The sequence below is a fragment of the Plutella xylostella genome, chromosome 5, assembly GCF_932276165.1.
Source record: "Plutella xylostella chromosome 5, ilPluXylo3.1, whole genome shotgun sequence".
Taxonomy (NCBI): Eukaryota; Metazoa; Arthropoda; class Insecta; order Lepidoptera; family Plutellidae; genus Plutella; species Plutella xylostella.
In genome coordinates this window covers 5865488-5888381 of record NC_063985.1, presented here as the reverse complement: position 1 = coordinate 5888381, position 22894 = coordinate 5865488, and the positions used below count along the sequence as shown (strand labels likewise).

The window sequence follows — 22894 nt, the reverse complement described above, 5'->3', positions numbered from 1 at the left end:
TGTCTTTTAAAAGGTTGTTCTCTGTAATGTAACCTAATGTTCAGATTATTCAATAATTAAAATAAAAAACTGGTTATTTTAATAATGTCCAATAACGCGCCAAGACCACCACCCACCACTATACCACTACATAATCGATTCGGCGACAATAGCACCGCTAGCTAAATACGCTCATTTGCATACGCACCGGGCCCGCCCGCTCCTGTCTGCGATATCTGCCGAGCTCACTAACGAAGTACTACACTATACTATATGGAACACCTACAGATTCCGGCCGGGAGTAGAGCTTAGTATCTACTAATGTGATTTTTTAAACATTTAATGGTAAGCAGAATGCAATGCTGCATGACGATTTCTCTAGTGATACCTCGAAGACTGGATACCACGAAGTGGCTAACTAGCGGGACGCCTTCAAGCTCCAGCCCGCTGCTGGTGCTGAACCTACGACCATAGACAGGCAGCCGTTGTGGTTTAATGAGGAAGGCCGAGGATAGTTTGTTGGCGCTCCTTGGCAGGGGGCGGGCCTACTTCCAGCATTGGACATTTTCAGAAAGGTGATGATCATGATGATCGACAATGTCCGGCCACGTGTCAGCCCCGATATTTCCGCGAAATCAATCTATGAAACTTTTTAAATGGTCTGTCTAGGCTAGGTAGCTCTGTCGATTGGTTTCGATTTCGTCCCATTTTTTCCGAACTCGTGAAGTGAAAATTCGTTCCAATACACGGCTGCCAGCTGTAGCATGTGACGTAGTACAATGCATTCCATAAATATTTGTAATACTATCTCTAAACAACATACGTCACAAGTCGCATACCTTCTATTTAATAGATAGCCAAACTAGACTTTATTGACATGTCTACGTCATAGCGCATTCCAGAATCTTCATATAAATATGTTACTATTTTACTGAATAAAGAGAGTTTAATACAGTTAAGACACGACGCGTTATTCATTTCACTACTCCAAGCGCCCAACATCTCATGGCGACCGCGACAGCCGGCCTGCCGAGTCGCGGCAGTGCCGGTTGCACTCGAACGTAAAAGTACGCGTTATGTGTCGGAATAAATAAATTAAAATAAAATCCTTTTAAAAATAATAATTTTGGAGTGCGTGAAAAATAAAAGTTAATATAAATAAATAGCATAATTGGATGGCGCCTGGAGTCTGGAGCAGTACAATAAAATGGAGCTGACGGCTGGTGATGGAGCTGGAGACAGACGGAGCAGGGAGACTGGTCTGATGGCTGATGTGAATCAGCGTGATGCGTTGACAACGTATGCGAGCAGTGCAGTGATGTCATCGTCAAAGTGTAACGTGATGAGTGCAGTGCGTAAAGTAAAAAAGTGAAGTGAAAACTTGCCATTGGTCATCCTTAATATGACGAAAGTTAAGTAAATAGTTCGTTAATGTAATGTAGGTTTTAGGTTTTTTTTTTATTCTACTTAATAGATTTATGAATTGTTTTTTTTTAGTAGTCTCACTTATGTTTTTTTTTAAATAAATTAATTGGATCTTTAAGGTATTAATTTTAATAATTAGATATATTTTAGAAACGGTTGTTGACGACAACGACGGCAAAAAAATATATTAACAAAAATATTTAATAGCATTTAATAATCACGAGGGGCTTACAAAACAGTTTACATTTACACTAATATAGACAAGAAAATATATGTATATTGACTATTTATCAATATTTAAAGAATTATAAATACAAGGATGAAGGCATAACTCAATAAAGAGTGGTGGACTCTCTTTCTGATCATGGTGTGATCGAGCATCCACTGTGTAGAAATGCAGAAATTTTCCACAAAAGTAAAGAAATATTAAATAATAGTGCAAAGGTGCACAACGCGCAATGGACGCGATAAATATAAGCGTAGTATAGTATAGACGTACACGCATAATAAGCATGGTGTAAATTATACATGCAAATATACAAATAAAAAAATACTTAAATAATGAGTAAAATACAACGTCGCAGAGACGATTACCGCGCCTAGAAATTTCTAGTGATAACAAAAAAATGCAAATATGCTTATTTGCTATCGATTATGACAAAAGCTCAAGCTGCTTAAGAGAAAAATCTCATAGAGCCAAGGAAGAATACTACTATTGATTCAAGGGTATCTAAATTGTGATTTTAGTAATATACCTACTTGAAAATCGATAAATTTGCCGGAATCGACATTTATTTTTATGATTAATTATGAAAAAAAAAAACATATTTATGAGACAAGACGCGATTATTTGCCTAAACTGCAGATTTTGTTACTCAATGTTAATTCCAGATCATGTCTGAAACGAGCTTTCTTCATGAGGGAATTAGATATATTTTGTGACACTAAATAAAGGAATAGTGTAGGTATATTACGCACTAAAGAAAATGATGATAAAATAAAATGAATTATAATAATATAAAAACACAATTACTGACTATAAGTTCAATGATGAAAGACATACGTGGCCGTAGTGTATCTACGTGTAGTCAACGTAAAAATATAAAATACCTAATGTGAATGATAATACTTACTGAAAAATATCAGTGAGTGGTAATTATATACCTGATATATGAAGACTTAGTAATGACAACTTTTACTTTAATGTAGGTAATACTGTATTTTTTTTTAATAAGTCGTCAACAATGCTGTTCTAATATTTAATAATAATAATATATATATATATGGCAAAAATACACACTAGATACCAATATCTATGTTAAATTTCCATAATTGTTTAAGTTTAACTTGGAATTACCTATTTTAATTTATGTATATTCATAATCATTGTTGCAATAAAAACATATTTTGTTCGCATCATCAATACACTCCAACGTGTCATATTTCAACTAGGATCTTGCCTGTTGTAATTTAAATCAAAACATGATCCATATTTGGAGACAGGAATCTATTCAAAGGTCAAGTGCAGTACTCTATTATGTTATTAGATAAATGTTATGTTTACCAAAATTAAAAAAAAAAAATATTGTTAACTATAAAAAAATTAACATGTAATCATTTGAAATTACTTACTAAGTGAACTTACTTTTATTTAACCGAAATGTATCTTTAGAATATTTTATTATGTAATCCAAAACCATGTAATCCTTAACTATTAAATAATTATGTAACCTTTAGTAGTAGTAAGTACCTATGTTGTAATTGCATTTTTCATTGTCTGTGTAATTTTAAAAAATATTTGCAATATTTTTTCTCAAAATTAGGGGGGTGGTGTAGCATGTGACGTAGTACAATGCATTCCATAAATATTTGTAATACTATCTCTAAACAACATACGTCACAAGTCGCATACCTTCTATTTAATAGATAGCCAAACTAGACTTTATTGACATGTCTACGTCATAGCGCATTCCAGAATCTTCATATAAATATGTTACTATTTTACTGAATAAAGAGAGTTTAATACAGTTAAGACACGACGCGTTATTCATTTCACTACTCCAAGCGCCCAACATCTCAAGCGGCACGGCTCCGCTCAGAGATAGCTTCGCCGCTGTCTTTTAAAGTGAATTCCCCTCACTAACTACGTACTAGTTACCACGTCACAGGGTAGATAGGTTTAGTTCCACAAATCTACGATGGGTTTGTAGGGATGAGAGTATGGGAATGTACGGGAATAAGGTAAATGCAACCCAGTGTGCCGTCATAATTTAAACCTAAAACCAGTAATGTATTATACATTTACATATTCTGTTTAGAAGCAACGTTGATAAATCTCAATTTTGCATAACACTTGTTGAAGGTTCTCGAGAGCAGAAAATGTTCGAGTAAACTAGGTGAAAACTTAATTAATTTCCGTCAAGCAATCCCAGCACACAACACGTAGGTCAGCAGGTTAAGCACGAAGCACTAGGACAGCAGGAAATCTAGGAACACTGGAGCCGCCGGCAAAAAGAAAAGTGAGCGGAAGACAATTACAAAAACGCTGGAAGCAATCCAACGGTGTCTCTGTTAATTGGATGAGACCACTTCCTCTAAACGACGTGTTCTGTGCTCCTGCTTAGGGAACTTAACCTAGCGCACCTAGGCAGCTAACTTTAGCTCAACTAGCAAGCACCAATTGCAGCAAGTTTCGCTGGCCCCTTTTCCGCATGCCCGACAAAAGCATTTGCGTACGCAGAAGGCGTAATGCATTTCTCGAATTACGGCTGTTGTGCCAGACTTAGTAGTTTGTTGTGTATCGTGACTGCGAAGCGAAATTAAATACTGAATGGTTGGTTGGTATATCTAGAGATATCTATCTGATATAATGCTAAGATTGTAGTTCTATTGTTTTATTGTTGATGCCGTGAAGGTGGTGATTGGCGAACGAGTTTTTGTCGTCGTTTAGCTTGTCAACTGTCAGCCCGTGAATTAAACAGTTCAAGGCCCGAAGACTGGCTCTTTGTTTGGATGCTTCATTGAATAGCCATTCAAAGTCAATCCAACAATACACAAGTTCATTGCCGACTCAGCTATACGGAAAGACTACAACAAAAATGACCCTCTATTTTCTAGAAAGAAAAATGCCTTCGGTTTCTTCTACTGAAGGTTACTAGAGTTTTTAAATCCAAACCTTCCCAAATCAAGAATTTAAAAGTATTTTATAAACTTCTCAATACTAGTATATGTGTTTAATCTTAAATCTATAGAATCTAGTCGCAGCACAGCATCCATTGTGCATGTGCAGGATGTTATCTCGTTTGATATAACATAATAATGTTTGATCCAATTTCGTCGCAGTTTCCTTGTGCACACGGTTCCTCGGCTGCACCTCCAGTCTACGCTACAGTCTACGCTTCAGTCTACGCTACAGTCTACGCTACAGTGTGCGATACATGGTTGTAAATCTGCAGGCTACATGGCACTATGAATACAAATGTGATCGCTTTCTTAGTTCACGCTTCTCCCCTTGTATTATTATTAAGACAAATGTAAATTGAATACGGCGATACGGCCCGCGACCTATGACGTGAGTTCAAATGTAATACGAAAAGCGGCTGACCCAGCGTCGACTCTGTGGACGAGAAACAATAATAGATTTATTATTGTGTGAGGATTAGGGGACTGTTCACACATACACACACACAAAAATGAAACATGGAAACTGTAAGCACAAGTATTTTATATACATATTTACAAATTATCGTATCGCCCCGATAAGGGATTACGGTATTAATTGAGCGGCTGAAAATACTTGTACTTTCGCGAAATCACCACTGAAGGGCTATAAAGCATTAAGGCCCTTTTAAGGGACACCTAATGGCAGGCTTAGGGACAGAAGGGTATCATTGTATGCTCCATAAAATAGTGTCGTGTAATTGGAGACCAAGTATGAAAACCTCTTTACAAGGAGCTGGCAATGTAATTGAAAGCAAGATTTTACGACTAGGGAAAAGCTATCTATAAAAGCAACCTATATACCTAGATATTAGGTACAGTAGAAACCAAATAATACATTGAGAAGTATTGTTGACTTGACTTTTTAATCGGCGTTACATGAATTATGACAATTATTTCAAGACAGAAAGCTTATCTATTTTGAAGAAACACGATTCTAACTGAAACATACCTAATTGTACTAACGTAATATCTCAAATAAAAAACACAACAAAAATAACTAGATAGAACAATTTACAGGGAGCGCTGTAACCACAGCACTTGTTAATTTATTTGAACAATTTCAGGAAGCCATATTTGACGGCTGTCGAGCTGGCCGCGCCATTTCACTGTAATTTTTATGCCACAATCCGAGTTGGTTTTCAGTATCAGGTTTGTATTTTCAGTAGTTACGCGCTGTAGGGCCTTGTGGGAGGTTTTATCGATTGAATTGAATTTAAATACAATCGCGAGCAATGAAAAAGTTTCATATAGCATTACTTCTAAACGGAAAGTCAGAGTGCGTATTTCCAACTAAACACGTAATTTAACTTATTTAAATATTCGTTGGTTCGTTATGTAAGTAAATAATTTAAAAGTTTGGTGTCGCCATTTTGTGGGTGGAACTTTTTCATTAGTGACCCCTGTATGTATGCATTTTGCCCACGCAAGAGCCTCCGGAGAGGACTTGCAACAACCAAACTGCATCAAATCACTATAAAGTCGCGCATACAATGACACTCATCGAAGCCCTCCCTTTAAGGAAACTGTAAAAGTTTATTTCCTAGTTTTATTGTAAGGAGTTACAACGCATTTTTTATGTTTGCTTTTCTAAGTGGTTCTGCCAATATTGGTATGGTAATTTTTTTTTTACACTTAGTATTTATTAAGGACATGAATAAAGTTTAATTGTTTGTTTCGAAACAACACAACTCAGTTCAAACAAGCGGTCAGTACTCAGTACCTACGAGGCCTGTAATAAAAAACAACATTGCTCGTTATAAAATGCAATAAAAATAATGGACTTCAATACACGAATGTAAAATTCGGTCAAGTGTTTGTTTCAGCGACACACATTTGCAATTGAATGTTTTGAATTGTCAATTGACATCAATCACAATGTTATTGTCATTCAATGAACGAGTCAGCTGGCTGTGGCTGCGAGCCGGCTCTAGTCTACACCACTATTGTGCAACCTTCAATATTTGCTTGTAAGCGCGAGCGGTAAACTTCGAAATTGTACACATTACCCAGCATATCTTAAATTATGCAAAAAAAAATACGTAGGTACCTAATTTTAGCAAAAACTATATTTTTGTATAAGTACCTACATAGTTTAGAAAATGCGCACGATCTAAGACACGGTAACGTTATATTTAAAAAAGTTTTTAAAAGATTAGAAGATAATTTAAAGTATTCATGACACTGTCTTTATTTTTATTAGCCCACATTAAAATAATCCCGGTTGTGAAATTTAAAAATAAAAATGCCCATTATCTTAGCGAAAGGACCTCGTAAATTATTTAGGCCTTTTGGTTACAAAAAGATAAAGCTCAAACAACAAACTATAAATATCTACATTTAAATATTTGATTTAATTAATGTCCTATACGTATATGTATACGTGCTTTCTGAATGATTGAAACCATTTAGATTTGTGCAATAGGCATTTCTTGTAATATCATAGAACAACGAGAACTAGTACTGTACTTGTTAATCTATGGTAAAATATAATAAATTAATAACACCACCTACCCTCATTCGGTGGCATCGTTTCTGTGTATGGGTACAAGTCTTGTTCAAGTCTAATTGAATATTGGGCGTGAACGTTCACTTGTAGGGCCTCCGAAACATTAGAAACGAGACAGCCTTTTCAACGATTTGTGCCCTACTTCTGCACCACACCGGGTCGCTCCTACTTAAAAATAGATATCATTTACCTACTTACAAATAGATAAAATTTGCGTATATTTTATTATACGTAGAAAAATCCAATATCTACATATTACGAGTACATTGGCAGATAATACATATTAATCTGAATATACACAAGATTGTAAAGCAAAATTAACCTTTCCTTGAACCCCAATATAATATTGAAGACAAACACTGTATTATAATACTCGGCAAACCAAAATTATCATAAACCAGTAGCACGACCTAGCATTGATTTTATATTAATCTACTCTATCTTTAGCAAGCTGCTGTAATTTGCATGAAACTATTGAGCTTTATCGCTTTGGAATAAAGCCTTTATTTGAGAGGTTACTCAAACAGGCAGAGAAAGGTTATGGGCCAAGTTCAACCGCTTGTGGAAACGCGAGTTGGTGGTATAGCTCGTGATGTGGCCTATCACGTGACTCCGAGTGCTAGATTCGGAACATTGCAGGCGTAACTTGGAGTTCGGAAGCTCTTCGTTAAACGCAAGCAGTGTAATTGGCCGCTGATGACTCGTCCCGATTGGAGCAAATGTCGAATGTCGTATCGTTTTTATCGACGTTGTAATCAACATAAAAATGTTTCGATAATAAGTACTCTTAAGCGGTTCACGAGCTACTGAAGTATTTACGGTTTAGCTATTGACATTTACTACCTTTTTTGGTTTATTTTGATGATGACATTAAATGGAGAGCTTTTAAAACGATCAAGCCAAGATAAACATAGACCCTTTTCGGGAAGGTACAATGAACTCTACAGTACAGATTTTAGCGAGGTTGTCACAACTCTAACTAATGAATGCCTGCACTATAGGTAATATCAAGCATTAAATAATAATATGACATAAGACCCGCCTTTACTTATCCGTCCAATCGTTAATCGTAACCGTTAATCACAACAAGCAATTCTGTCGCAACAAATACCATTCTGCCACAGACAAGATAGTCATAAGACAACGAAGAGGCTGTACTGGTCCCGTGCCATTTAGTACGGGGCTGGCTTTCTCCGGGGTCAGGCTGATGACGATCTGATAGCAGCAGTAAATCGCAGCCGATGAACCTGCGATACGACGGCGTATTCTAACGAGACCCACTGGGGGAGCCGTCCGTCGGTCAGGGGGCAGTAGGCTCTTCCTTGTGCACTGTAGTAAGCAGGGTATACAACTATACACATAAGCGAGTTATTTTTGAGTTAATTGCGTTTTGTTGTGTCATCGAGGTGACTCGGCGAAGAGGTTTGAAGATTGATTGAGAATTTTGTACTTGCAATCTACAGTCATTTCAATCCACACATTTTTTACTTACCTATTTACCTACGTTAAATAAATGACAATGATGCGGGCAGGTATCAGGGCAAACTTTACCCATCAGCTGTGTTATCTAGATAGAATTATTAATTAATTAAAGTATCACACAGCTTGTTCCTTATTACAAGGCACCATGGCATGGTTAATTCATACCCAGAGGAGCGATAGATTAATTTATGGGCAGGTCACGGGCTTGTAAGTTTCGCTTCGATTAACTAACAGGAAAACAGAGTTAATGTAATATTGTATGTGCTGGAAGTCGAGTGAGTTACAGTAACGAGTGCGGGTAATGTCGAGCCATTCATACTCACAGTACCCGGGTCTCAGAGGCCATTAGGTATGTCTTGATTCAATAATGACTCTTGCCGTTAACGCAGTCGTTTTCTAGAGGTATATTTTTTGTACTATATTGAACTTATTTTTATAATTTAAATATTTTACTAAGTATACCCGAGGACTGAGGATTCTATACTAAGGATCTAACGCTTGTCCACAACTATTGTGATCATCATCATAATGTAACATATCCCTGTGTTATATACTTATATATTATAATTATAACCCACTAAACAGCGGTTCGTGTAGGTTTATCGAGGAAATGTTTAAAACTTGACATTTCTGCTACATAAACGTAAGAAGTAAGTAAACAAAAGCTTAAATGTTTAAGGTGGCAATCAGGTATACTCACTTATCAGATACTTCAATCGCATATATACCAGCCTATCCTCTGATGCGGACAGATTAGAAATGAAAGTGTAAGATTGCCCTGTGTTTGAGGTAACCTGCAGGCAGAAGGGCGGTGTAAGTGAGGCCCAGTGTGCTATTTCGCTGTGCCGCTTAGAAAGTGGAAGGAAAATGCTTTCCAATTTACAACACTGGTCTGTTGTTAGCGGCTTCCCTCGCAGTGGTTTACTGACCTTTAACGGCCATAGGTGTGTTAATGTAATAAAAAAACAATTGGCGGAAAAAATACGAAAAATAACTTATGAGGATAACATTGGGATGGATACTTGTCATATAAGACTTATAATGCATTAAAATTAAAAGGAAGGTCATTTTATCAGAGGGAGTCTTCAACTTTTTCTATGTTTTTAGTTAAAGCTATAATATGATTTGCAATGGAATGTTGAATAGTCATGTGATATCTGTTAATCTATACAACCTACCAAAATTATGCAAAATGGACTAGCAAGAGAGGTTTATAATTTAGAATCAACATTCATTGTTATGTTTCCTTATCAAAAGTCAATACATAGCAATACGATTCCCTCCCCGCTTGGCTCTGCGTAAAATACGTGAATAATGAAATGCGATCGGTTCGTAGAGCTTTGGTCTATTATACAATTAAACTAATTGGGCTTTACCTTGCTTGTGCTATTTTAATCCGTTCGTTTACTTTGAATCTATGTTATTTTTCGTACTATTCAGTTCATTACAACAGTTTCGCAGTTTACATTCAAATGTAAATCTGTTGATTTGCTTTTATATGTTTTGTAGATAACGCGGATTTAAATATGAACGCCTCGCTAACTGGGGCTGACCATTTGCTTCGAATGGATTAGCGTTTATTAAACATAATATTCAGGTAGTTTGCGTGTCTATTCAGAAATATATATTTTAATGAGTATGTTTTTTTAATTTATTATGATATGTGCGGTAATAAATTATTAGGTGAAAATGTATTACATAGTTTTATACCGGGTAAGCCAAAAGAGAGTGAGTCAGAGAGTTAGTTTGAACATTATTGTGCAGTGAAAATTAAGAATGAATAATATGAGTAATATTATATATGATATCCCAAAAATTTAAGAAATAAATCTTAAAAAATTATATTCCTATTACCCTCGCAATAAAAACTACCTTTTTTTATGCAACTAAAAATAAGCTACCCGCTTAAGCGGATAAATAGATGTATCTTAGTTCAGGGTCGTAAACGTATGCAATGCATAGTAGCGGAACCTACCTAAGTACCTCTAACAGGTGAACAATTGTGTTGTCGCACTAAGCAGCTTGCACAAAGAGTCTAAACTTCTACGTGAGCCAATTCATTGCACGAAATAAATAAGAACTTGTCCAATTAAGTCCACACACACACACACATACGGGTAACCTCCCGACTCTAGAGTCACTGAAATACGAGTCGGCACTTGGTAAATGTAAAGCTGTTTGTTTATTAAAATGGTCTTTGATGTTAATTCTATTTTCAAATGGGTTCGTTTATTGTGCGATACAAACCTGATTTGGGTAGCAGTTTGAGTGGTTCAGCTGGCACTGACTTAAAAGCTCGAAACACGGCACTTAGTTCAAAGGTTTGCACAATGCACTTTTAGTAACTATACCATTAAAGATTGTTTTAAAACTTATACACGAACACTCAAACTTCTAAAATTATGACAAAGTTCTATTATTTCACATCACAGAAACAAAATAGTAGTCAAGAAAAGCTCAAAAGCTGCGTAGGCGCTTCGGACACCATCGTTTCCCGTTGGCGCTGACAGATAGAGACAAATGATATTGCCACCTCACTCGCTCTTCAAGAGGCACCGTATCGCTTCGTCAGGATCATTGAACGTGAAGGAACAGGGATCTACCGTGAGGCCTTTCTGTTTAAACTTTCAAACTTAACATTGATAATTGACTGTAACGTATAGTTACACTTCGCATTATACTATTTCAGGTATTTTCAAAGACACATTATAGAGATGTTGCCTAATATAAGTCCTTTGCTAATCATAATAAGTACAAAGTTAAGGTCCGAAAAGCCACTGGAAGATTCTAGGTTTTTACATGCGGTTTCTACAGCATTATGCCTTGGAGGACAGTAACGGACTTGTCTATGATGTGTTGGAAGAGACCAGTAAGTTCGCTGGTGGTAGGCCCCCAGTTTGTTCCGTCTGGCACACAGGCGGGACCGGTTTGATTGTTGTGTCCACACGCACACCGCTCCGCCTGGCTCATGCATAGATAATCGTACACCAAATTTGAACCAGACTGTGGTATCGGGGCTTCTTAAATGAGGCTTTTGTAGAGGCTATCATCGAGTTTGGGTAAAAAATTCGATGACAGTTCAAGTTGTTAGTCTAGTGTATCATCCTTTTACGAACTTTTTTTAAATCATGATCAATCACGTTACATTACACCGAAATGCTCGACAAAATGGTGTAGTCTATACTCAGTACTCACCTTAAAATATAACTATGCACTTATAAGTAAATTTATGTTAAGATTTATGATTTTCATTCATTTTAGAAAAATATTAATAACTAAATAATATTAAATATATTACTTTTTATATTAGATATTCTCAATTATTCACTGATAGGTGAGTTAATATTTTTTCACGTGTATTTTCCCTCTTGTCGTACTAGTAGGTTTCCGTGACACTGGCGGGGCTGGGACTAGTTATGGAGGTACAACGGAAACGGAAACGGACACGACTGATAGTAATTACAAGTTCTTGGAAACATGCGTTATTTATAAGACTATTAGGTATTATTAGTAGAGAGAATAACTTAAAAGCTCAATTTACCGCCTTTGTAGTTATTTGTTTTTTTATGGTACATACCTATTTCAAGTATCTAAGTTCGTATAAATCAAAGCAATCATCATAATGTTGTAACATAAATAGCTTTTTCCCTGCGAGCTTACAAAAAATAAACCTAGTGTGTTACTTTGTACATATAATATATTAGCTAAATTACAATAAAGTTTCATAAAATTGCTTCAATAGTTTTTACACAATTTTTTTATATCAGAAAAATTATACAGTTACGAATACCAGTATCATTTTGAAACACACTTCCTAATTACTGTTGCATTAGATCAGAACCACAGACCACTAAGTGTGCCCCGAGCCTTAGAGAGGTTCCCATGGGAATTCCGCTTGCCCGAATAAAAAAAAAAGAGTTATAAAATAATGAGTTGTAATGACGGTATCATTCTGTACTCGTGTACTTAATTGTAATATTCTTTCGTAATTTCGTTACCTCGTTATGTTATTGTGCTTGTAAAGTTATTATTTTTGTTAAGTTTGCAAAGTTTATATAACATAACTTTATTAATGTTTTGTTAAGTAGTCAATTGTTTTTATCATTATAAACATTCTGGTAATTCATGAATTAAAGACGGAGAAGAAAGTTGGAAGTTTCCAACTAACTTAGACTAATTCCTTAGAATATCAAATCACTGCCTCACCAGAATGCCTAAAAGTAATCGAGATAAACTTCTTTAGAATTTATTTATCATATAGTTTTCGACTCAGCGTAGGTAAATAGGGTGGTTTTTCTAGTGACAGAATATATGAGGGCACTCGTAAAGTACTTACAATTTGGATCCAAGAATAATACAAGTGCATTATAATAATTTATAATTCACTCATATCATACTCATAGTATTTTAAAGCTCTTGACATAAGCGAAATTCTTCATACACGTAGTTATGTGTAATAGCGTAGCCTGAACGTAGAAAGAGCATTGCTGGCGCTAGACGCCTGTTTGCGGATTAGGCCGAGTGCCAAAACACTTCCAGTATTAAAATGCATAGTAAATTGTGATGCAATAATGATTATGAGGGCGATAATACGACCGCACGCTGGATGGCGCTTCCAACTTGCTGTTATTGTTTATGTGGCACTTGGGGCAATTACACCATCTGCTCCGTTATGTACTGGGCATTATGTACTACATTGGCCGGTTCTTCATGTATGTTCCTTATGTAAGGAATAATAAAGGCCCATTGTTTGATACTGATACTAGACTCAATCCATGGTAGCTTGTGGCGTGGTTGAGGTTTAGAATGGCAAGCTTTCGCGACGGACGAGCGACTTCTTTCTGGGGTTGGTATTTGGCTGGCGGGTTGAATGATGCATCACAAACATTTATCATCCAACACCGAAGAACATATATTAGAACATATATGTAGGTTGGCTGGAAGAAATTGCTTTTTGGCAATAAGCCCGCCTTTGTATACGTCCTATATGTTTTAAATTTGTAACTGTTTTGTATATTCTTTGTTTGTATGAGTACAATAAAGCGTTTATAAATAAATAAATTAGTATTTAAACAAATATTTTGCCGCAATTCATACCCGGGGTCTTCGGCACGACGACTTCGTCTTGATAACTAAGTTAATAATTAGTTATAATATTTATCTCACACTTATTACAGGCGCTGTGATGAGCAAAATATAACAATCAGTGCCCTATGCTGAGGCAGGATATACATCCTAATCCTAATCCTAACTAATATTATAAATGCGAAAGTAACTGTGTCTGTCTGTCTGTCTGTCTGTCTGTCTGTCTGTTACTCTTTCACGCCAAAACTACTGAACGGATTTGAATGAAATTTGGTATACATATGGTCTAGACCCTGAGAAAGAACATAGGCTACTTTTTATCCCGGAATTCCCACGGGAAAACTTTTTGAGGCGAAGCGAAGCTCGCGGGAACAACTATACCTTATAATAATAATCTACAAATAGCAGCCATCAGCCATTATACCTACTATATATAGGTATTTATTGGGTAATCTACAGGCCGAGGTCCACTTTAGTCGCATTTGTCCCAGGTCTAATCTCAGGCGAACGCAGCCCTATTTGCCCAAATGGCTGCTGGCTTTATCCGCCCCATCCTTTTTCATTTCTGAAAAAACCTCAACTTACCTACATCCTGAGCGGTAGGTTTTTTACGGGTTTGCAAACTTTTTTAGCATTAATAACATTAAAAATGCACTTTTGAATGGATGAAATATATCAAAATTAACAATAAACTTACACAAAACATTCCAGTTATGATACTAACTACATTAACAAATTGAAAATGCCTGTATAATCAGACGAAACTAAACGTTTAGCGCTACCTCACTAATTAAGTTTTGAAGGCGGATGCTCGGGAACGAAGGATGGTATTTGGGCACTTTTCACTTAAAAGCCCCGAATTGTTTAAAGAGAATTACGCACAAAGATTCACCAGACATTCCATCAATATAAAAAGCTTTTAATAAACACATTCTTCCAACACTTTGGCATTTAGGAAACTTTGCTCTGTCACTCTCAAAAGAAGTTTATCGAAATGTTTGAAAGCGGCATTGTTCGTGGAGTTGCCGCGCTGCTGGAGGGTTACTCTATACTGACGAAAAACCAACGAACGAGAGCTGTCGTGCTCGTTTAATACAACGAGATAGAAGTGGCTCGCGCAGCACCGCCCCGACTCTTCGTTTTTCGTGATGGAGTGACCCCCTGGCAGCGGCTGCCACGCACGTCAGCGGCGTGAGTAATGTATCGCCTCCGCCACTCAAGGGCAAACACCAAACTTTGTTGCGTTACTTGCTAAGTACCTGTGTACTTACTGTATAATGTGTGTAATAGTTTCTTAGGAATTGCAAAATGTGACAATAAGCGCACCACGCGAACGGCTCTATGTATATTTATGTAATTACCTCCATAGTAACTCGTAGACGAACAAATAAAGGTAGAAATAATATAGTTAACGACAAATATAAACAGAAATTATAGAGCAGAGAAAAAAAACAAAAGCATTTTATCGTAAAAAACTTTAGAAAAATTGTACACGAAAAATTCCGTGTAATTCATTAAACAAAGAATTTGGGTCTGAAAGCAAAGCAATATATTTTCGCTTGCCTTTTAAAATTTAGGGTCGAAAATAAAATATTTATACACGCGTGTTTCATACTCACTTGTAAATATGTAGGTGTCTACTGATAAGTTTCAGTAGTACATAAACAAATCCGGCGCACACTTGCAGTCAGCGACTGAAAACTTATATATATCTGACTGACTGGTCTTAGGTTCACTACGGTCACAAACCCTGATCCAGCTCTAGAGTTTGTAATTGATACATTTAAGTGATTAACATTGCAGTGTAGTACACTACAATAATAAAACAACGAAAACACGAAGCTCTTAGATTTAAAAACACATTCTTAAATGGGACCAGAAAAGGAAAATCCTTGTAATTTTCTTGTCCCACGTTCGCTCCTAAATAAACAACTAATGTCTCTTTCCGCTGATTTACTCTCTCTTTATGTAGCAATCCGTCTCTAGGTGTCATCGTTATGTTCCTGCGAGCAATTCCTCCGACACTGTGTCTAAATGTGACGGCTATTACGCACATGTTAGACGTAGGATTAAATTATTCAACCCTTATCATATCATACATAGGCACACTGGCACACACTTGACAGAAGATTTGTTATGAAACACAATACATGAATAATTAACTGTAACTGAAAGTTAATCTAAACGTTGATTTATTTGACCGTAATTATAAAAGTTTCAGCAGGCCTAAATACAAATGAAAATAAGCTTGCCATTGTTCGCCATGATTCTCGTGATAAGATCAAATTTAAAAGTTAGTAACAACAACAATGCTAGCGAACCCACCTGGTTCTCGGGATCCACACTGCCGGCTAGTAACAACACTGAACTTAGTTTAACTTAAGAAAGTCCTGTCCAGCTTCAAAAGTGTTCAAAAGTTACGGAAACTAACACTTTTTAGCCGCACTTGGATAGTTTTTTGCAACACGAGCGTAGTGGTGGGTCGTAGAAGTGTCCGGGCGCGTGACGTCACGCGGGCGCGGGCGCTCGCTGGGCGGCCGGTCTCACACTGAGCGCAGGGCGGGCGGCGCCCTATCGCCCGCCCTTGTGCAAAGTTCATGGCAACCTGATAACATTCAATCCTCTATTGTAATACTCTTACTAAGCTTAACTAGCAACAGTTTTCTTTGTCATAAAATAAAAGTCAAAAAGTTTCAGTTTCAACAGTCTCAGCCCATAAGCTTGTTTATTGGAAAAGTTCGTGGGCTCGTTAAATATAATAAACAGGCTATTATAACTCGAAATAACGAGGAGGGATTAATTTAATCTTGTTTAGGTGTAGTTGAACATAAAGAGTAAAAGCTCGCGCGGCCGTTCGGGCGCGTCACAGCGTTTAATTATGAATGGCTCCACTCGTGTAGGCGGGTCTCGCGTCTATAGATGCTGCTATTGCTGCTCACAGCACGTCCCGAGTACATTGCACGGCGGCGGTATCGCGGTCGGTATCTGTGTCGACAGAAGGTATTGGCAAGGTTCCGAATGCGCGCGATGCCGATTGCCGGACGACACCGGACCGATAACAAATACCGGGAATATCTCCGTCGGCCCGGTGCCTGGCGCAGGCGAGCCGGGCCCGCTCGCCGCCGACCACTAGCTAATTGTAATCCCGTTTACTGTGCAGCAAGGTAAGCCTTAGTGACGAATCTGCGAAGCTTATTGTCAACAAATTTCATCTCCCACGTTAAAACTTGAAAAGTAAATTATTTCTGAGTTTATTAAGTTTATTTTTATGTGATTAATTAAATATATAAATACATTTGGAATCCGATTTAAATTAGTATGCATCTGGCACAACCCTTATCGGAAGCGGCTGAAAATACACCGGAAACTGAAATAAATTCCGACGAAGTCTATCGCGGGCAAAATTTATAACCCACAAAGAATTTTAATCAAACTACTCGAGTAAAACAAAAGTTTTGGTTTCTTGCGCCAGCCATCTTGGAATTTTGATATATAAATTGATATTTGACGATGAAGAGTTGAAGACCCGCTCGGCGCAGCGTGTGTCATCGAAGTTGTCCCGTCACGAGAAACTTTGTGAGATTGTGTCTCACGTATATCTTCGTCACCCTAGAAAGTGACATGTAACAACCTGAGACCATTCACTTTAGACGTCACTGTCGCTTGAATATGTATCAGTTATCTTAGTTTGAGTCTTTCATTCACATGTTTACGATTCATTATCGCGTGATATTATCATATGTGACGGGTCAAGTGTTCAGTGAATGATCGGCCCATTCGTCGCTCGTCCGTGCCATTGATGGTGATGTGGGCTTGATTTACAGTCCAGATCCGATTGGCCACATGTCCAGTTTCGGAGCGCCGATAGATCAACGATATATGTTTCCGATTCGACAGGGACGATTGTATAACTAAATGCTTCTGCATCTTCATTACAAATGTATTACGGTTACGTACATTGTACACAAGTAGATGGTTAAGATAAATTGACTATTGGTTTTGATTGAATGAATTGAGTACCTAATATGCAATAGTAATAATAAATGGAGGGAATTATGCCCATAATAATAGTAGAGCGCAGCTCGCAGTACTGACTAATGAAGCATTTTCACGGCGCATTAGCTCTACAAATTCTAGCAGTCCCCGCTTTGCTCACCCAGTAACTGCCACAAACTAATACAATTACTTTTGAACGATTACTTTGCAAAATTTAATTTATCTTGCTATAACAACTACTCCTATTATAGTGGACCCATTAGAACAAAAGCAAAATTGCTCATTATAAAAGCTATCGAGGGTCAATCTTGAACACCCGCGGGCACCGGGCAGCCAACCGCCTGTCTACAGTTTATATTACACAGTACAGATTATATTACAAAGCTATTAAACATTCTAACAAATACCGTACCTACATGCTACATATGAAATAAAAAACTCCGTATCAAATTGATAAGTCGTCTCTGCATTCCAGACCTGATTACTATCCCGCGAGCCGCATCGGAAGCCGAAAATAAATTACTCTATATAGAGCATACGATATCAAGACAAGACTGATGAGATCAGAATAGTAATGCATTTCGAATTTAAATAGGTAGTTGAATAATGTTGCCTCATCTGATATTGATATCTTCGAGTAGCGTTGCATATCACGCTGTAGATACCAAGTAAGAATTCAGAGCGGCTCCTAACAAGTCGCTCTAAGTGAAGATGATTTACAGAGTGCAATCAACTCTAGAGTAGTCTAGAGCAGGATGCGGCTGGTGCGTGCAGTGATGGCGCGGAATCCGCCCGCGGTGCGTAAGAAGCGCCGCCCCGCGCCGGATGCCGGGAGGGAAAAACGTTTAATCGCTTCTGCGGAGGTTCCGCAGCCTCCGACCAGTACACGACACGTCCCCCCTCCCCCGGCACCCATCGCTCCTCTACACATAACTAACCAGTATGAGAGCGTCTAGTTTTTCTTCCAGAACAAGTATAATGTAAAAAGTTTTAACTCACCTTCCACGGTAAAACAACATTTCCTCAAAGAAAAACACACTTAGCGATCCGGGAGGACAAGAAAATTTTAAATTTAATTGCGCAGAAGTGCTTAAGATAACTCGGAGAAATTGGGTTTTCCTTATCAGTTCCAGCGAATTAAATTATTCAATCCGCGTCGTCGGGAGCAGTGTGTCGCTATGGGCACGTCCGCCGCCGCCGCCGCCGCCGCCGCCGCCTCGCTGAATGCCGAATCACTTCACCTTGTTCAATAAGCATTGTCTATTAGCCACACTTGTTATTCATACGGCGGCGGCGGCGGCGGCGGCGACAAGCGATCCTCGCGGGCGCAGATGGAGGTTGCGCCGCCACAAAGGGCAACGAGACATGCAAATTGCATTCGTATTATCTGCCATCGTGCGCCATCGGGATTTACATAGGAATAGAGGCGTCGACCGCTGCAGCAGTTGAGGCTTCCGCGTGCCCTGCACTGCACAGTGTACAGTACTGTACTGTACGGTACTGTGCTGTACGGGGTATTGTGCGGCTCTCGACTTATATCGCCAGTTTGAAAACTAACTCTCGAGTGAGCTATCGATTTCACTAAGCTGCTGCGTTAACTCCACTCCAAGTTTCTTTGAGTGCTTGCGAAGTGGCAGACTCTTCGGGTTTCATCTTTATTGATAGTTTGCGGCTTAGATTTCTGAACCTTTCTCGGGAATTATATGGGGCTATCCGTCCCGGAAAATGACTTGATCCAATTCTACTTTATAGTCGTGACCGTAGGCGTATATCATATAGCCCGACTGATCTTCTTAAAGTATATTACTACATTAGTTTATATTATTATTTCGTAGTGATATTTTGCATGGTGTGTGGAGTATAATCTGTGGGCGGATGAGTTGGGCGGGCGGGTGATTACGGGCGGTCCGGGGCGCTCGGTCTCCGTCCCGGGCGCGACGCTGCGACACGGATGTGAATTAAATTTGCATAAATGTAGCTTGTTCAAAACACACTGAAGTTTATTCCTCGACTCTTCCTTGCCCAATCTCGTTTTATATCGGTCTCTGTTTTGACTGCGATCTATTCCTGAGAGACTCGAGTGGCCGGCTACAGGCTTTATGAAACGTGTGGGTGGAAGACGTCATAGATAAATATTGTTGTTTCGGCTTTGAATATTTTCTCTCCTTTACAAAAATATCTAATAATTATGAATTTAAGTATGAATAATTGTCTGCCTGAGGCGTTCAATATCAAAAGAAATTCGATTTCAAATCTTAAAGGTGAGTAAGTACCTATTTAGATCTCACTACCTACATTTAGTTTCCAAACATGTACTTAACGGCCATTAGTCTTAATAGTTTTATTACTATATTGACTATCTACACAATAAGTATTCATGTGTATTTAATAGGGGGCAATTAAAATATTGGTCAGTTTGTTTGCGCGTGAGTTGCCCAAGACCACCGGTGAATTTGCAGGCGACTGAACATTTGCAAATGGCTCCAATGCCTTTATTTTTGGCCTTTAGGACAATGTAAGAAGACCTATAATGGCTCGGGTATTAAATGAGGCTCAGAGACCCCTAACCTTGGTTCTGCGCACGCGCGCAGTGACCCTCGCCAACAACGGACCGGCGGCGGCGCTGTTATCGGAACAATCATTCCAAAATAATACAAACAAACATACATAGACTCCGAATAGCATTAATATTGTTTATCGATCTAATTATCGATTGATAATAAACTATCGGCATTGACCCGCTTTGGCTAAAAGCCATTCTCTAAATAGGTAAGTACCTACAGCTCCGAAACGAAATTATTTAAGTACTTTAATAATATACCTACCTACGAGTAAGTACATTTATTATACATAATTTTATTAATGACTATAAATCTAAACCGGAGCTCTAAGGATGAAGTAATACTAATGAAGAATAATTTCAAAAATATATCTTGAACACAGTAGAGTGTAACGTACGTTGGCAACAAAGCAAACGTACATTTGACAGGGTGAATGGCTGCACTATAAACAGAAAAGACCTTCGAATAGAGAGAGACATGAAGGGTATCGCGCTTGACAAATAAATCCTCAGTGACGGGGCCCATACACACGATTCCTATTCATATAACTTAGTTGAAATCTAAAAGATTTCTTGTAATTACTATAACTAATAAGTCTTTATCATAATCATCATCTTATAGCCTGCTTGTTTGTGATCATTGTTAAAGAAATAAACACTAAGATCCAATGGCGTGCAGCCTTTATTGTCTCGCCACGGGGTGCGAGGGTGTAAGTTGATAAAAGTTAAGTTATATTCGAAGTCGTACATCTTTTGGATTATAACAAATATAATTATCAAATACAAATAATTTAAAAATAAAAAATTTCTAGACGTAAAAAATATATTTTTCATTGTTTCGATTAAACATACAACTTTTTATTTCAGACAGAAACGAGTGCATCCGATGCACTCGGTGGGCAATGAAAATGTTCCAGTGACATATGGATCTGCAATGGCAAATGGAACGTTATCATTGCTCGCGTCGCGAGTTTATTTTTACCATTTATCAGAGGTCCTCTTCCTCTGTGACAAGCAGGGGTCGTGTTGGACCAAGCGGCAAAAAAGTTAAAGTACAAAAGGTTCTACATCTCATTGAGCCCGATTAAAAAAGGCTTTATAGAGGAATCGACTTGAAATGCACCATTTACACTAAAAATTAACTCGATGGGCAGGCCTCATAAGGTACAAAATGCTAGCCGTGAGTGACCTGTAACTAGTTTAGTAACATGAGCTATAGTCATGTAACAGATTGAAAAACAACAGTTTATTAAACATAATCATAAGTAACTGAGGTTCCTGCTAGTCTGCTGAATAATGTTCGTTGTTAATCCAATAAAACCTGCCTAATGGAGGAATTTGGTGGTCATATTTTTTGTACAGGCGGACTTATGCAGATTATAATTTTTACACTCTATTTTATGGTAAAATGATCATTCTGTAGTTGGTATACAACAGGACACATAAAGTGCTGTCCGGTAGATCATAGCAAGGAGCTCTGAGTGCGAGAGAGAAAGAATAATATCCGGTTTGAAAGAGACCCGAGGTCCATAGTCCAGCGGTAGACCTCCTTACTGACAAAAAAAACCTAACATCCAAGGAGTCCGACACGATATCATTATAGCTTATAGGTAGTTGCTACTAATCCTTTTTTTACATCAATAACTTCGTGGAACTTCCCTGATTTGAACGGATTGAGTTGATTTATCTTTCTGGGGTTCGGCAAAAAGACCGCACGGAATATTGTCCCCAAAAAATTATTTATGTTGTCTACATTTACCTACAATATCAGTAAAAACATTTAGTGTATGTATTATAATAATATAAATGCTAAAAGTCTAACTCTTATTTCCCAAAAACGCGAAAAACCGACGTCTAAGTAAAGTAATGTAAGATGTGTATTATCCATGATTTAATAATGCCCATGTTTATAAGAAATGTTGGCAGTTATCGGTATTTTGCACGAATCACGAATCAATCAATAGGTACCTGGGAAGAGTACTATTGTTAAATAAGGAATTTATTGTCGTTATTTGAGGAATAAAATAGTTCCTGTCACTGTCACATACACAAGCATTCTGAATTATACCTCAGATAACTTTTATTTGAAAGATCAGCTTTAATCTAAATAATAATAATAAATAAATTGTGGTGAGTGGTGAGTGGTCAATCAGTCTGTATATCTGTGGCTCCCGCACCGTCTGCGTCGTGACTGCCATCCTCCCATTCCTCACGACACGATACGTTTGCATAAAGGAAAAAATCTAAGATACTTTAAGGTAGACATTAAAACAAATACTTACTAGTTCATATTTTGCTTTCAAAGCACTAGATTTAATTTTTATTAATATCTTCTTAAATTATCTGCCATGGAAACACACAGCTTAACCCGTTACTCTCTCCTAAGCCGTGATTCATCCATTACAAAAATGGCGACAAAGATGGCCGCCGTTCAATTTTAATTACAAAAGATTTGTGTAAAAAGTTTGTACAATCGCAGAAAAGAGATCGCGAGTTATCGGCCTGAGTCAGTGGCCTCACTTCCGCCCGCGAGGCCGCGCGTTCTGGGAACCTGGCTGGGAGAACAAAGCCTCCAGTGCCAGGGAACTATCGTCTGTACGGCCTCAACAATACGGCCACCGTGAACCAGCATGCAGGCA

General features: G+C 37.9%; 1 protein-coding gene across 1 annotated transcript in view; it reads right to left on the bottom strand.

Moving 5' to 3' along the window:
• LOC119692385 (semaphorin-1A) overlaps positions 1-16091 on the bottom strand; it is a 127031-nt gene extending 110940 nt beyond the window's left edge. Inside the window, exon 1 of the mRNA XM_048633068.1 lies at positions 16025-16091. The gene's annotated coding sequence lies outside the window, so the exon portion shown is untranslated. The remainder of the gene's footprint in view (positions 1-16024) is intronic.
• Between the last annotated feature and the right edge of the window lie 6803 nt (positions 16092-22894).